We start from the raw sequence: 16,613 nt of genomic DNA on the forward strand, positions 1-16,613 counted from the left end.
CTCTTTAAGCCAAAATAAAGTCTTGTTAAATAATTCAGAATAAGGCTCACGCTTGCCTGGGCTAAGCACAGGTACCCCAGTCAACACAACTACATAGGGCTGGCACTCAGGGGGGAGATTTATGTTATGTTCCCTCCCACGAGAAATGCCCTCATCTGACTGCAGCACATGGGCCTTTGCAGTTTCAGCTGCTTTAGAAGTTGGGATCTCAAGTACACTATGAGCTACTGGAGGGATGGCTAAAGTAGTAGGGATTTCCTCATCTGTAGAGACCGGGGCAGGGGGGCATGCCTTCTTTTTGCTTAAGATATTGGAGGTAGTCTTGGGGGACTTAAGTTTCTCTACAGGCTTAGGAAAGGGGTGAGCAGGGTTACTTATAGTACCTACCGCCAGCACAGTAGAGTACAGGTTCCGATTAGACGCTTCCAATGCAACCGGAGGATTATCAACTGTGGTAGCTGAACTGTGCTGAACAGTAGACGTTACCCTACTAACGAGTCCACCCCCTAGACCATCGTCCCTCGATCTTAGCTGCAATTTTATGAATGATTTTAATGAGAAAAAATTATCTAAAGTTGTCTGCTCCATTTTATCCACTCGCTCGGATAGCCCTCTAATTTTGTCTAATACTGGAAGGAGTAGAGATTTCATTATTTCCTCCATTTTTGTAATTAGGTGAGAGTCTAAGGAAAGGGTCGCTACACTATCAGCAGTCTGATTATTAGAAACAGAGGTCACAAGCCCCTCGGTAGTGCCCTCTTCTCTTTCTTCCTGCAATAGGCTAGAGTCCCCCCCTACTACATTATTGAGATCGCCCCTCTTGACACCCACCCTCCTCAGGTTTCTACAGTTTTTGGACAATCTACTTTTCCGTATAATGGCAGATCTTCTCCTCTTTGGGGGGGCTGGATGGGTTTCTGCCTGCACCACAAAAGCCGCCGGGGAGGGCGGAATTGGGTGGGTAATGGAGTCAGCCGGGTACGAAATAGAGATGGCTGACTTGGTTGCTGCCGGGACAGGGGCCACATGGTTTTGGGCATTGAGTGCCGTAGCCGTCAAATTTTCCAGCCCTTCTATATTGGCTCTCAAGGCCGCCACATGAGGGTGATCCAAGGAGGAGGGGACAGGGAGGAGCGGGTCCAATGGTCGCTCCGGGGAGGGTATCAAGGCTATCGGGCCCATCGAAGATCGTCTATCACCAAATGGGCTTCGAGATAGCCGCCGCTCGGCCATGGTGATTTCTTTATCGATAACATTGGCCACACGGGTAATTTACCAGAGCGAGTTGACATCGCTAGTACAGGACCAGGCCTTTAGTGAATTCAAACCAACCCCCTGACAGATAGTAGGGCAACAAGTTACGAGGGATACTATGGAATAGGAAAGAGAAATAGGCAAATGGCAAGAGGGGGTCCCAACTACAGACAAACGAAAAAGGATAGGGCGGCTACCGCAGACAAGGTCCAGATAATGTCCAATAAACGCAACCACAGTCCAAGTCCACAACATTAAGCACTTATCAACATACATCAACAGCAGTACCTGATGTGGGGCAGACGAGCTAGTGCCACATTTAGAGGGGGGGCCCAGCCCAGCCTCTACCAGCCCCGGACGGCCAAAGACGGCCCACCCTTTGCCCGGGCTTAGCCCGGCGCCAACCGGCGCCGACCCGAGCGCGTCCCGCGTCGCGGGGGAAGTCCGCAATTTGAAGCGCCTCCGGGCGCGATGCTGACGTGGGCGGGCTTCCGTTGCTGAGGAGCTTGGGGGCCGTAGTCCTCAATGCGTCCTGCGGCTGGTGCAGATTGACTGTGACAGCGGTAGCTGGGCAAGGAGGTGAGTCCCTCGGTCAGCACAGGACGATAAGCCGGTCAGACGGTGTGGAGTAGCCCAAAATTTCTGCAAGTTACACCCGCTCTGCCGGGGAAGTCCGCAATTTGAAGCCCCTCCGGGCGCGATGCTGACGCGGGCGGGCTTCCGCCGCTGAGGAGCTTGGGGGCCGTAGTCCTCAATGCGTCCTGCGGCTGGTGCAGATTGACTGTGACAGCGGTAGCTGGGCAAGGAGGTGAGTCCCTCGGTCAGCACAGGACGATAAGCCGGTCAGACGGTGTGGAGTAGCCCAAAATTTCTGCAATTTTTAATACATGGTAAATCCATATTAACCTTTCAATGTAGGTGTTTTTTAAATGAATCTAGTGTTAGTTAAATGTAATATTTCAAATATATTAAAAAGTTAATTTAAAGTTAAGGATATAATGCCCTAGCATTTTCTATTTTGTTCTACATTTAAAATAAATACATAACTTTAATTTACGCCAATATTTAACATAAATATTTGTACTATTTTTCAACTTTAACTTTCAATTTGACCGGTCCATATACTTTAGCGAAGGGAGATTTCCCCCTATGGTACTTCTCCTATGGTAAAGTAAAGGTAAAAGTAAAAAAGTTTTTTAAACTTGAAAAAAAAGTAAAAATATTTTTATAAATATCAATGTCAATTTGATTCCTACATTTATTTCAAGTATAGAAGAAGCAAAAATGTTACAGCACTAGTAACTTCATTTTGCATTAAATGTGTATTTAATGTAAATATAAAACATGTAATTTAGATACATTTTTTGAAGGTTAATTGAAAAAACTCACTAAAAGTAAAAAAATAATAACATGTATTATATTGTTATAATTATTAAAAGTGATATATAGAAATGGTAAGTATTAATGTAATTATATTTCAATACAAATTAATCTTACAATAATTTTTATATTCAAAATTAGATTTTACAATATTTTAAAGTAAAAAAATGTAAGATTTTTTGAGATTTCATTTAACATTAAATTAGATGTACTAATATATTTTGCTATTTTAAATTATTTAATTTAATCTAACATTATTTCCTCATTTGGAATACAGACAACGGCTGCACCTGCAGGGAGACAAGCCTAGTAAATTGCGGGCTTGGCTACTTAAGCAAGAGATGGAAAGAACCCAAAAAGTGGTGCTACGTCATCAAGCCACCTCCCAACAGTCACCTCCCAAAATACTATTAATGATACCACGTATGTGATCTCTAAAGAGGGGGAGAGACAGCCAACGATGTGCTGGTGGCTGGGTATCTGGGTGGGTGTGGTGCTGCAGATGCTGCCACCCATGTTGCAAGATGAGCTGAGGGCGGTTATCTCTCTGGAAGAGATCAGTGAGGCGATGAACAAAATTACAGCAGTAAAATGCCGGGGGGGTTAATGGCCTTACGGTGGAGTTTTACAAGTCATTCACAGCATAGCTCGAGAAGCCATTGCTTGAGGCATGTCATGAAGTGTGGGAGAGCAGAACGCTGCACCCGATCTTTAGGCAGGGAGTGTTGTGTAGGCTCCCCAAACCTGGGGGAGATTCAATGGATCCGTCTTTCGACAGAACTCTCAACGTGCTCAATGTAGAAACTAAGGTATTGCATAAGGTCCTGGGAGAAAGATTGAAGTGTGTAGGTTGGAATGTTGGTGCATGAAGACCGGTGCGATTTTAGGCCTGGACAAAGCACAGCTCTTAATTTTGCATATACTCACACGTGATACACTCCATACAGGGAAGTGGCCCTGGGATCAGCAGACATTGCTAAGGCCTTTGACACAATGGAGTGGAACTAGTTGCAGCTCGTACTCTGGAAGGTGGGATTTGGTCCCGATCTTCTGAAAAAGGGGGGAGGATACTTAAATGGTGCCTAGCACAAGGGTGCAATGTCTGATGGATGGAGTTTGTGGCAGGGCGCATAACAGTACTCTCTGCTTTCACTGCTCCTCTTCACCTTGGTGAAGGAGCCATTGGCAGCAAAGCCTCGGAATGACTTGGGGGCTTCGGTATCAGGATCCACACATCTAATATCCCTTTACGCAGATGACTTGTTGTTTTGCTTGCAGCGCACAGAGGAGTCCATACCGTTGCTTTTGACATACCTGGAGATCTCTGGGGAGATGGGGGGCCTATGCAATAATAGGGTAAAATTGATGTTGTTTCCCCTGGGAGCCCTGGAGAAGGTATCTGAGAAGAACCCCCCCCCCCCCGGCCGAGATGAGAGATCACCACTTTCCAATATCTTGGTACCATTGTGGGGCACACAATGGAGGACCAGCAACTGTACTGTATGGAGCCGTTGGTGAGGTGACTGGAACACGTTACTACTATCTATGGCAGGAATGGTCACTGTGGCAAAGTTGGGGTTCTATCCCAGGTGTCTGTACACATAATACAAAATACTCTTTACATGCTGCTGTGCAGTCTCTTTAAGACATTAGACATTTTGATGATTTCACTGGTGTGGGCTGGGTCACGGAGCAAGGTGGTGCTGTCACAACTCAACCGTGACATATTGGAAGGGAGTATGGTCCTCCCAAACTTAGAACTTTACTACTATGCATCTAAGTTACAGCAAGCCGCCAGGTGGGTGACTAGGGATGTCAAATGGGAGACAGAATTGCAGCGCGGCACTTAGGTTGAACACTCCTCGATGGCGCTACTCATGCACGGCTGCGGGCACTGCACTACAACCCTTACTTGTTCTGACAAGTGACAGAGGTGTGGCAACATGTAGTAACCAGGTATATAAGTGGCCGCCCTTCACCATGGAACTGGACATATGGATACTACTTCCATTTAGTCGTATTGTGGAAGACCTATCGGTGGCTAGTTGGAGGGAGGGGGGTGTGAGACAATGGGAGATTTGTACCCAGAAATGGCATTCCTCACTTTCCCCTTAACCTAACTTTCATTTGTTTGTGCCTTTCTTGCTACGTAAATACACTTACATTTTCTTCAGCTACTGAAATTAATCTAAGTTATATGAAAAGCGGGGAAAGGCAGCATTTCAGAACATAACAAGTACAATGTTCAGGAATGACTTATATTCAGATCAAAAACTAAGCTTTACACATATTTGCTTTCCCGCTCCAACTGAACAATTCTATCCTAAGCCCATGTAGGTTTGCCACTTTTACCTGCTGTATGTAACACAGTTTATCATAAGATGCATTAACAAATCTCTCATTACAACTCTGCTGCCAAGAACTTTGTTGCAATTTTTTACGGATGAATATTTTATATAGATGGGTAACTATTTATTTCTGAGAGCTGACTCATTCTGTACTACACCCACTTCCTCTATAGGAACAGGGTACTGACACCCTCTCTCACTCAACCCACTTATTCTTCAATTTCAGGCAGTTCTCTGATCTTATTGGGAATATCAGGAAAATTATTTTTTTCCCAGAAGCAGTTTGAAATGCTGACATCCTGGCAGTTCACATGATGCACTAATGACTCCAAGTTCCCACTCTCATTCTTCACCTGTTTTACTGAGGAAGGTAACTTTGTTCATTGAATCCCATGTGTGGGCTCAGAAACCTGTAATAACTCTGGTTACTCCAGGAGATACCTGAAGGTAGATAGTCCAAGTTTAACTCCGTTATTTGTGTGAGTGCACACAACCAGCAGGAAGAGATACCAGGAGTAACTGACACCAAGGTTGGTCAGTTCAACTAATTAGTACATTCTAGAATAACATTCCATAAATATACAGAATTGAATTGAATACCAAGATACCCAAACATTCCTCCCTTGACGAAAAACAAAATGGAACAAAATCCAGTCCAATCCAAAGCACAAGCAAATAGCCCAAAAAACTAACAGAATCAGAACTGGAAAAAAAAACATTGTCGAAAGTACTCAATCAACTTCCTTGGAAACCTTCTGTTGCGCTGGGACTTCCCCATGCCAGAAGATATCTTGATTGCCTCACACCTCTCTAACCTCTGCTAAGGTTTGGTTGTGTGCTTATCTTCCCATGTGTGTCATCCATTTCAAATCTAAACTCATAGCTTCAGCACTTTTCTCCAAAACTTCCACTATTCTCTCCTTGTTCCAGTCAAGTTCCAAAAGCTTTATTCGACAGCATGTCATAAAAGCAAATACATCCTAACCATTTCATAAATACTAAGCTAAAATACAATATATAAAAATACATTAAATCATAATGCTGGTGAATAACATCGAGTAAGAACAACATCAATGGATAAAATTCTTTTAAAAGATCAAATATTGAGTAAAAAATTAATTAGACATTTCTTGGTGTCAAGCATTCATTGACCAGTTTCAAGGGATTTCAGGGCACGAAGACGTAATATCCATGCCCACCCCAGAAATTTTGCAACAGCAATAGCCAAGCAGGGGGTGCAATCAGATTCAAGAATTCTTAGGGCTTCCTTGTAGCTACGTGTTCCCAGATTTGAACATACTGGTTTTAACCACCTAAGGCGGGGGGCAATATACAACGGACACACAAACAATAAGTGACCAATGTCCTCAATCAAGTCTAAACAATAATGACATTTGTCATCCTGGGAAGGTGACCATTTATGGGTAAAAGCTTTTACAGGGAGAGACCCAATTCTAAACTGGAAATACAGTTTCCTATCCATGGGCCTCTCTATAATGTCCCAAAATGCCTCACAAGATGGTAAAGATTTAATATAAAAAAATCGACCAGTCAAGTTGGAGTCTTGGCCAGCACGAGAGGCAGATGTCAAGGTCATATCCCAGTACAATTTCTTGAGGATTGGCTTTGATGGGAGACTTAAACCGTTTGGATAATTCCATAAGTGCCCTAACTCCAATTTTATAAGCAAATCCTTAATTCCTTTGAGCCATAAGATGGAATGAAAATGGTCAGCCCTAATAATATCTTTCAGGGCGGTGACGTAGTGTGCTAATTCTGGCGTTGCCATGATCCGCCGCCAATACAAAAGTGGACGTAATCGTGCCAGGTCCTCAACTTTTTTCCTGCCTAGATCATATTTTAACGGAATCATTGGAGTACTTTGGGGAACACCTGTTAGGCAACGTAAGAACTTGTTTTCAGCCAACCTTAAGTGATTCAGGTTGCCAAAACCCCATAGTTCCGAGCCATACAAGGAAGCACTGATAACGTTCATGTCATAAATTTCCAGGGCGGGACTAATTGGTTTAGTCAAAGAGGATTTATGTTTAGAAATAATTGCACCTGCTAACTGATGAAACTTTAGAACAGTCATGTCAATATGGTTTGACCATTTCATATTATTCTGAAGGGATATTCCTAGGTATGTAAAAGCCTCAACCTGTTCCAGTGGAATACCATTAAATTTAATAACTCCTCTAAAATTTTGTCGCTGGTTTAAACACATAAATTTAGTTTTGGAGGTGTTTATCTCAAGGCCCCGTTCTTGGCAGAAACAGCAAATACATTTAGCGCTTTCTGTAATCCACTTGGAGTTCGCAAAACTAACAACGTGTCATCCGCGAACATGAGAACAGGCACTCGGGACCCTGCCAATATAGGGGCATCCGTGGGGGAACATCCAAGGTGGTCAACTATCCCATTAATGTAGAAGGAAAACAACGTGGGCGCCAAGACACATCCCTGTCGAACACCACGTTCGACAGGAAATGGGTCAGTCACCTCCCCCTGGCTTCCCCATCTAATTTGTGCGTAATTATTCTCATGTAAGCGGACGAGTAAGGTTAGTAGTTCCGGGGCCATTCCTGCTTGAGCGAGGACCCTCCAAAGTTTAGGACGAGGCACCAGGTCAAAAGCTGATCTCAAATCTATAAAGACCGCGTAAAGGGTCCCGTTGGTCAGCTTCACATTCCTCCAGTAAAGAGCTAAAAAATAAAAGACTTGGTCAATAGAGCTAGTGCAAGGTCTAAACCCAGCTTGGTATGGTGATAAAATATTATTTTCTTCAACCCAAGATTGTAACTTATTTTGCACTAATCGACCTATTAGTTTTTGTGCTGAATCTATAAGACTAATAGGTCTATAGTTATTTGGGAGTGATTTGTCCCCTTTTTTAAAAACCGGAATTATTTCCGCCCCTTTCCATGAAGAAGGAATAGGTGCACCCATGGCTACTGAGTTGGCTAGCCATTGAAAATATTGACACCAAGATGATCTGTCTGTTAAAAACACATCCGCGGGTATCCCGTCCATTCCAGGAGCTCGGCCCACTGTTATACTATCCAAAGCTAAGTTGACTTCTTTAATCGAGAACACCTGCGTTTGGAAATAGATGGTAGGGGGAAGTAGATGCTCTCCTTCAGATAAGACAGAAGCATACTGTGGTTTAAAGAAATCTACCCATTGGTTTTTTGCCACATTATTTTGGGGAGAAGGTGCAGTCCCGCCTCTGTCCCACTTTACTATAGTTCAAAATCGTTTTTGGTCTTTGGCCAAGCATGCGTGTTTCAAATCTTGCCACTGTTCCTCATCCCACTCTTTCTTAGCTACTAGCTGGGCTTGTCTATATAGCTTCCTAGCTAGTCTCACATCATCCGTGTTTCTTGATCTCAAAGCAATTCTGGCGAGCTATTTTACAGGTTTAGTTGAACCATCCCTCCTCTGGTGGGTATCCCTTAATGGCTTTTCCAATCCTAGAGGGCTTCATAAAGAACCCTTGGAGTTTTGAGAAAAAGATATTATGGGCCTCAAGCATAGTTAGATGGAAATTTGTATTAGTCGATTGGGAACTTAAATTGGCCACCTCACTAGTGGTCGCTTTTTTAAGGTCCTCTAAATTTCCCAACTTCTCTATAAATCTATCCCATTTAACATGTCGCATGTTATTCGATACGACAATGTCCAGGGTGATTTTCTCCCCCCCGGTTTTGGGTTCTCTAGGGCTATTTGACAATTGTAATTCCAAACACAGGGGATTATGGTCACTTTCATCCTGTGGGATTATGGACATGTCATTCAGTCTGTTCCAGGCTCTAACATCCACCAGGAAATAATCAATACGACTAGCAAACCTGCCATTGTCAAACGTGCTTGCGCCCTGGCGATCTGACTTAGTGTGCCCATTGGCAGCTCTAAGCCCTCTTTCCAGACAGAGTGCTTTAAGTTGGATAGCTGCAGCGGACCATCTCTTGACTGGGGGAAGATCCAGCTGGGGAATACCCCACCTATTGTCCTCTTCAACAGCAAGAAATTGATCCTCAGGGCCAAGAGGCTCAAAGGTCGTATTAAAATCTCCTCCTACGATTATTATCATTTCAGGAGGGAGCGCTGCAAGCTGATAATCCAAAACAGTTGTCACATCAGACAAAGTTCCTCCAACCATCCCTCGAGCATAAGTATTGAAAATAGCCATGCCCTGGTCATTGGGCCAGATGAGATTTAAAGACAAAATATCTTTGGATGGAAGGTTGGGTTGATTAATTTTACAACATAATGATTGACGTACCCAGATTATTAAACCACCCGATGGTCGACCTTTTGCTTTTTTGGTAGCAGGTATGTGGAAGTTGAGAAATCCAGTGCGAAAGACTGGGACCAGGGACCACGATTCTTGAAATAAAATTATATCAAATTGGTCAACAAAGCTGCACCATACAATAGAATGTAGCTTATTGGTTATACCTGCAAGATTCCAGGATAGGATAGTCAATCCTGAGTCGATTGCAGGAGGGCAAGGAAGATCTTTAATCAATAAGCCTTGTGTCTCACCAGTTGTCCTACCCACACAATCAATATTAGTGCATAAAAAACCTGGTGCGACATTTACCAATGCATCAAGTGCTAAACTCGCCCCTCCAGGATTGTTGGGGAATGTTAGCCCCGATGATTCAATAGCGTCAACCTGGATTTCTCTTTGGTTCCCTACTGCCCCAATGTCTCTGGGGCTAACAAAAATTGTAGAGGCGGTCACAGTATTAGACAATACTATATTCTTGTTCACCAGATTAGTTTCTCCATCAAGTCAATCGCATGCATTTAAGTCTGATAACACCCCAAACCTGTTTTCTAAACTAATATTCCACTTACTGGTGGAATCACTCCTACCCCCTTTGCTTAAGGCCGGAATCCACCCTGGTCTCAATGACACTCGGTGGGTATCTCTGTTTCTCTTATAGTAGAAATATCTAAGAGTTAGTGGGATAATAGCACCCTGTCTTCGTTGTGGGGGGTGTATGTTAGCCAAAACATTAGGGAGGACTTCGGGATTAGAAAAATTAAGGACCACACAATCTCCTTTGAATTTTTTGGATAGTGCCCTAGCCATTGGACCCTTCTAGCCATAATAATTTCCGCTGCTAATGTTTGCTCGCCCCAAGGAGACATCTTCATGTTGTTTACCAACCAGTGTAAAGATTTACTAATCAAAGAAGATGTAGATTCTGCTTTATCAGCCGTCAAAGTAGGGACATTAGCAAAAACCAATGTAAGGGGTTCAGCCTCGGTGATACATTGGAATTGGTCACTTACCAGTGGTAGGACTTTATAACTGTCTATACTTGCCTTCTGGAGGTTTTTATTAATTCCAGGTTGCTGAAGTGAGGCGTTGGCTGTCTCGTTTGCTACAGTACTTGGTCCTCCATTAGAGGGCACCCCATTTATAATACATACATTTGGAGACAGAGGTATTACTCTAGTGACTTCGTCCACTGGCCGATTTATTATAGCGTTCAATCTAGCTACCTCTGCCGTAAGATGATCGATTTTAACTATCAATGGTGTGATGATACTTTCTATTTTAGTATCGATCATGTTAACAATCTTCGCAGAGAGCTCAATCTCAGGATCTTTGTTAGCAAGCGACCCTGATACATCTTCTTTATTTGCGCTTTTGTTTGCAGTGGTTACCCTTTTCCTCCCTAAACGAGACCCATTATTTTTAATCTGGGATTTTCTACACACTCTAACTACCCTGGTCCTCAAGGGAAGGGCAGGAGACTGTGGGTCAGCCCCTTCAACAACCTCTACTATGTCTAAGACAGGATTTAGTGGCAAATTAGGAGCTAGGGGTACACAAGATTCAAAGGTGTCACTATCTAAAATTGCTAAATCGGAGGAAGTGCTACTAATGGCCTGTGAAGGAGAGTCCAACGGTAAGCCAGACAAGGGAATCAACGGTGGGGAGTTGGGAGAACATGTTAGCCCCAGTGACGCCCTCCTATCATTGTTGATTTTACTAACGATCTGGACCAGGTAGTTGTCCATAGTATTTGTCGTCGAAGGATTCTTTTGTTTAGACATTGTATCACTATACTATAACACTGACTGGAGTTAAATCGAGTGTTAGTATCCCAAAGCGTCAATTGGTAGCAGCAGCAGCAATACCTGTAGAATGTCAGTCCCAAAGAAAATGGCACATGGGCGCAGACGACAATAATGTGGCCCGTCCCGTCCTCGCTCGCCCTCGGACGGCCTCAGACCCGGGCTTCTCCCGGCGCTACCCGCGCGCGTCCCGCGACGCGGGAGAGAGGCTGGAATTTATGGCGCCTCCTGGCGCGATGATGGTAGTTCCGGGTTCCTGTCCCTGCACGCTTGGGGCGCTGGGAAATGTAGTGCCTCCACTCTGCGGCCGCGTCAGATAGCGGTGCGGCGGCGGGAGGCAGACAACCCTCGGCTGGGACGGCAACACTCTCGTGGCAGGTGAACACTTTCAGGGCTATTGGCAAGCGGATTTGATCCCCGCTCCCCCGGAGAGAGGCTGGAATTGATGGCGCCTCCTGGCGCGATGATGGTAGTTCCGGGTTCCTGTCCCTGCACGCTTGGGGCGCTGGGAAATGTAGTGCCTCCACTCTGCGGCCGCGTCAGATAGCGGTGCGGCGGCGGGAGGCAGACAACCCTCGGCTGGGACGGCAACACTCTTGTGGCAGGTGAACACTTTCAGGGCTACTTCTCTTGCTACCTCCGTGACTTTCCCAACTGGAAATTTTGGCTCAGCCATCCAAGGACAACTTGGTGAACAGAATCCTTCCCCTTAAAGTATTAAAATGATAAACCTTAGTCTCAGCATTGCATGTGGTGCGACTAACCCACAGTAACCTCCTCCGCACTTGCACCAGTTTAACCTGTTAGCAAAGAACAACTGCAAGATGTCCTTAATAACTCTGTTGCACCGCTCCACAAGACCATTTAGATATTCCTTACATTTTCCTTATGTAAATCGTGCCCCATTGTCCATTACTATTTTATCTGGGATTCCCTCGCTGGCAAACTACTGAAGAAATCTATTACCTGTGCACCGGTGGCACAGTCAACAAACTTGACATCAGGCCATCGGGAAAAGTATTTAATAACATAAATATTGTTCTTACTGCCACCTTTCAACACATTGAGTAAACCAATAATATCCTCCCTAACTTAGCCCAAGGCTTGTCCGTAACCAAATCCACAGGTCTCAGTACAATGAACTGGAACTTGTTACTAATGGCACGTGTCATTCAGTGCCTCATAGAGTGTTTGACGCACCTGTCTAACCCAGGCCACCAGAACCTGCTCTGATTGTCATATTTATTTACCTTATGCCTATGTGCTCAGTACTAAACCCTATCACATGTCTTAGACAGAACCTTCCAGGAAATCAGAGCACCTTTGCAAACCATCAATCACTGAGAAATTTGAAGATACGCCCTAACTTCTTTATCCAAGTTTCTAGGTCCTGGTCATCCTTTGATCACATGCTCCATAACCTTTCCCGCAACCTCATCCTCACTCAACAAAAGCTAGCCTCTCTGACTCTGAAATGGAATTTCTACTATAAACAGATACTTAACAAACCACTACACTTGACTACTCCTCTTCTGTGTCCTCAACAAGAACAAAAGGTTGATTAACTGGTAAACATGACAAACAATCAGCAAAGCTAATCTCTATCCTTGGTATATACTCAATCGAATAAAGCTTCTCTTTTGCAATTCTCGGGATGACCCTTTCAGGTCTTTTAATAGTGAGCAAAATAAGTAGGGGTTTGTGATACACATATTAGGAACCAACAAATAGATTTGAAACGGTAAACTCCCCACCAACGAGCAAGGGCTGCCTGTTCAATCACGGACAAATGTGAATTCTGTTCCTTTCAAACGTCAACCCCCACTTTCTCAACTGGAATAAAACAGCACCCAAACCTTTTTGACTTGTATCTTTCATATGTCACATGTGCCAAATGGTGTAAGAGAAATCACATTAGTTATCTCCAGTCTGACCTTTACAATTTTTTCTTTCATTGTAGCAGTTGGATCTTGGGGATTTAATTCCATCTGTGGTGGTAGGGGATGAAGGTTTTGTGGTGGGTCCTGGTGAGCCTTTGATGATCAAGTGGACGGTGCTGTGGCCGGTCCTGGTTAGCTTGGTGACGTGGCTGAACTTGTCACTGGCTGCAAAGATTGGGTCCAGTGTGTGTCCTGCACAATGTGTGGGGATGGTGACTAGGGGTGTGAGGCTGATGTTGCTCATGCTTTCCAGGAGGCTGGCAAAGTTGGTATTGGTGGCGTCGTCAAGCTAGAAGATGTCGTTACCAAGGAAGATAGTAGTGCTTAGAGTCGATTGCCGGAGGGAGATACATTCGGAGATGGTGTTGTAGAAGTCAGGTTGGTGTATGGGGGTTCATAGGTGAGGGTTCCTCTGATGCTTGTCTTTGCGTCGGTTTGGAATTTAAAGTTGGGATGTTCCATTATTGATGAGTTCTTGTATTATGTGGCGGTGCATCTTGTAGCTGCAGGGCATTGTGGTCACGGCTTTGGAGGCTGAGGACACAGTGAACCAGGTCTGGGTAACAAATATCACATCGGGGTGAGGGTGGTCATTTTGTCCCAGATTTATGTGGCATGTTTGCAGAGGGATCAGGAATTGGGCAACATGCACTGGAGCTGTTCTGAGGGGTATGAGGTCAGCTGTGTGGGGGTGGCAAGGGATTCGGTGTTGTAGATGAAGCGGCAGCGGTGGCAATCAAAGGATCCACCTATGAACCATGGGGAGGAGATTCAGCAGTTGTTGTTGTGGCTTCTGGGAGCCAAGGCAAGGTGCTCTGTGGTGGTGTAGCGATAGATGACCAGAGGGTTCCGAGGCTGGACAGGCATGGATGGACACAGACGAGCTTTGTCATTGGCGTGCCGGCAGTGGGGAGGGAGGCGGGGAAGAAAGTCCTGGGGGAGGGAGGTGGGATCGGCAAAGATGGCAAAAAACGTTGGGCAGAGTCACAAGGGGCTAAGTAAAATGGGGTTAAAATACTGACTAACACAACGATGACACAGGAATAGGGGAGTCTAGAATAATACAGGATAATACAGGAATTAAAGACTAGCACAAAGTATACACATGAATGAAAAGAATAAAGTGAGGGGGTTAATGCAACAAGGAAGCTGAACGAAAACAGGCCGATGCACAGCGAGAGAAGGCCTGGGCAGGGTTGGCGGGCTCAGGCCATGGAGGCCTTGGAGGCCGGGAGACCTGTACAAGGCAGGAGGGGGAGCTGGTGCGAGGACCTACTCCTCACAAAGAGAAACTTTTCTTTGCTATGTATATCATATATTTTGCAGTACTACTTCTGAGGTTTAATTCAGATTAAATTCCCTTAAACCTCAATGGGTTTTTTGCCATATGCGCTGTCTAAAATTGTGTATCAAACCTCACATTCATAAAGTTTTCCTATACACTTACAGCAATCAAAGTGAAAAACAACCCTGACTCTGCCATCATTCGTACAGGAAATTTCAATTTGACTATAAGATTTTTTCATTGCGAATGTATTCTCACCCATGACAAACTTGTCTTGCCATAAATTTGCATTTCCTTGTAGGCTTGTAGAATCCACACAGCACACAATATTCTCATCACTAGAATTAGAGTCTCTCAGCTTTGAACGTCTACAACATTAATTGTTTCACTCCTGCTAGACACGGAAAATGTACATGAATTTGTGAAATTTTCTTGCAGGTTACCCACATGAGTATTATTATCAGGTCTGTATCATTCTTGTCATGCTTTTTTGCTGCACTAGCATTGGTATTTTCCATTGTACTTTGTTCCTTACTAAACAGTCTCAACCATTTGCACTTTATGTGGCAAGGACAGTTCCTCCATGTAAGAGAATGCACTGTTGAGGCCACTAGCTAAATCCATAGCATTATCAAAAGTCAAATTATACGTGGATAACAAAACGTACTTTATATTCTTGCTGCTTGTTTTTTCCACTAACTGGTCCTTAATCATTTCTTCCTCAAAATTTCTAAACTCACATGAAGATGCTAAAACTGTAAAAAGTCAAATATTGCTGGCTCCTCTGGTAACTGGTACATCCTATAAATAATATGTTAATAATATAGTCTGCCCTGCTTTTAGCCACGGAAACTATCAGGCAATATGTGGATGTGGGTCAGACGGCAGCCTTGATCCTGTTGGATCTAATTGCCGCCTTTGACACTGTTGCCCATCACACTCTGGTGCAGTGTTTGAGGAAAGGAGGTGTGTGTGGTAGGGCATTAAGTTGGATGGAATCATTTTTGGTGGAGCATAGTTTTCAGGTGAAGCAGGGTGCTCACTACTCTAAGGTCATCAAACTGAAACAGGGGGTGCCACAGGGCTTGACCCTGAGCCCGACCCTGTTCAATCTGTATGTGGCTCCACTGGCGGAGATTGCTGATGGTTTTGGGATCAGGGTTGTGTCCTATGCCGATGACACCCAGCTGGTGGTGTCCCTGACACAGGCACAGGATACGGCAGCCTCCAATTTCTTGGCATGCTTGCAAGAGCTAGCATTGTGGATGGCTAACAACTGCCTGAAATTGAATGGCGATAAGACTGAGGTGCTTGTGGTGGGGAGAGCGCCATCGGTGTGCTCGTCGGCTTGGTGGCCGCAGAGCTTGGGTCCCACCCCATCGCCCTGCGCCCAGGCAAAAAACCTGGGGGTGTGACTGGACACAAAGCTCTCCTTTGAGTACCATACTCGGCGGGTGGCAGACACCTGTTTTGGAGTTCTGAGGGGCCTTTGTAAAACTCTGGATATGCTGCCTACGGCAGCCAGGAAGACCATGGTCCATGCCCTGGTGACGTTGTGCCTTTATTATGGCAACATCTTGTATCTGGGTGCAACGGGGAAATGTATGCAAAGACTCCAGGGTGTGCAGAATGCAGCGGCTCGTCTAGTTCTCATGCGCCCAAGGAGAGCCCCCTCGAAGGCGGCACTTGCTTCCCTCCACTGGTTACCGATACGAGAGCCAGTTCTGTTCAAAGCGCTGTGTGTCTGCCACCGCATTATTCAGGGGACAGCTCCATCCTAACTGTCTGATCTTCTCACTCCTTATGTTCCAACACGCCAACTCAGATCTGGTGGGAGAGGTTTGGTGTGCGTTCCTGTTGTTAAGAGAGCTAGGATGGGTGGGCTGTCCTTTCGCTTTCTGGCTGCACAGCATTGGAACAAACTCGCTTTGAGCCTTCGGGTGGAGGCCATGGAAGGCACCTTCAGAAAAAACCTGAAAACTCACCTATTTCCCCCGGGATAATTGGGTCTGGTTGGGTTAGGGTGTAGTTTGTCAGGGCAGCTTGCACCACAGCGCGGGGACACACTGGCCGAGTGTAACCAGGCGCTTTATAAATGTGCTCATTATTATTATTATTATTATTATACCATTCATTCATAGCTTTAACTGAGGTTCCAAAGTTTTAATAGCCAATGCAATATCATCCAATGCATTCCCCCTCACCATGGACATTTACAGTAGGCAAATGTTTGAAAATTAGTCATTGATATAGTAACTCACAGAATACAAAGAATACTTGCTTGATTTAAAAACACGGGCACAGATA

Source organism: Triturus cristatus, chromosome 5_1 (assembly GCF_964204655.1).
Source record: "Triturus cristatus chromosome 5_1, aTriCri1.1, whole genome shotgun sequence".
NCBI classification, from domain to species: Eukaryota; Metazoa; Chordata; class Amphibia; order Caudata; family Salamandridae; genus Triturus; species Triturus cristatus.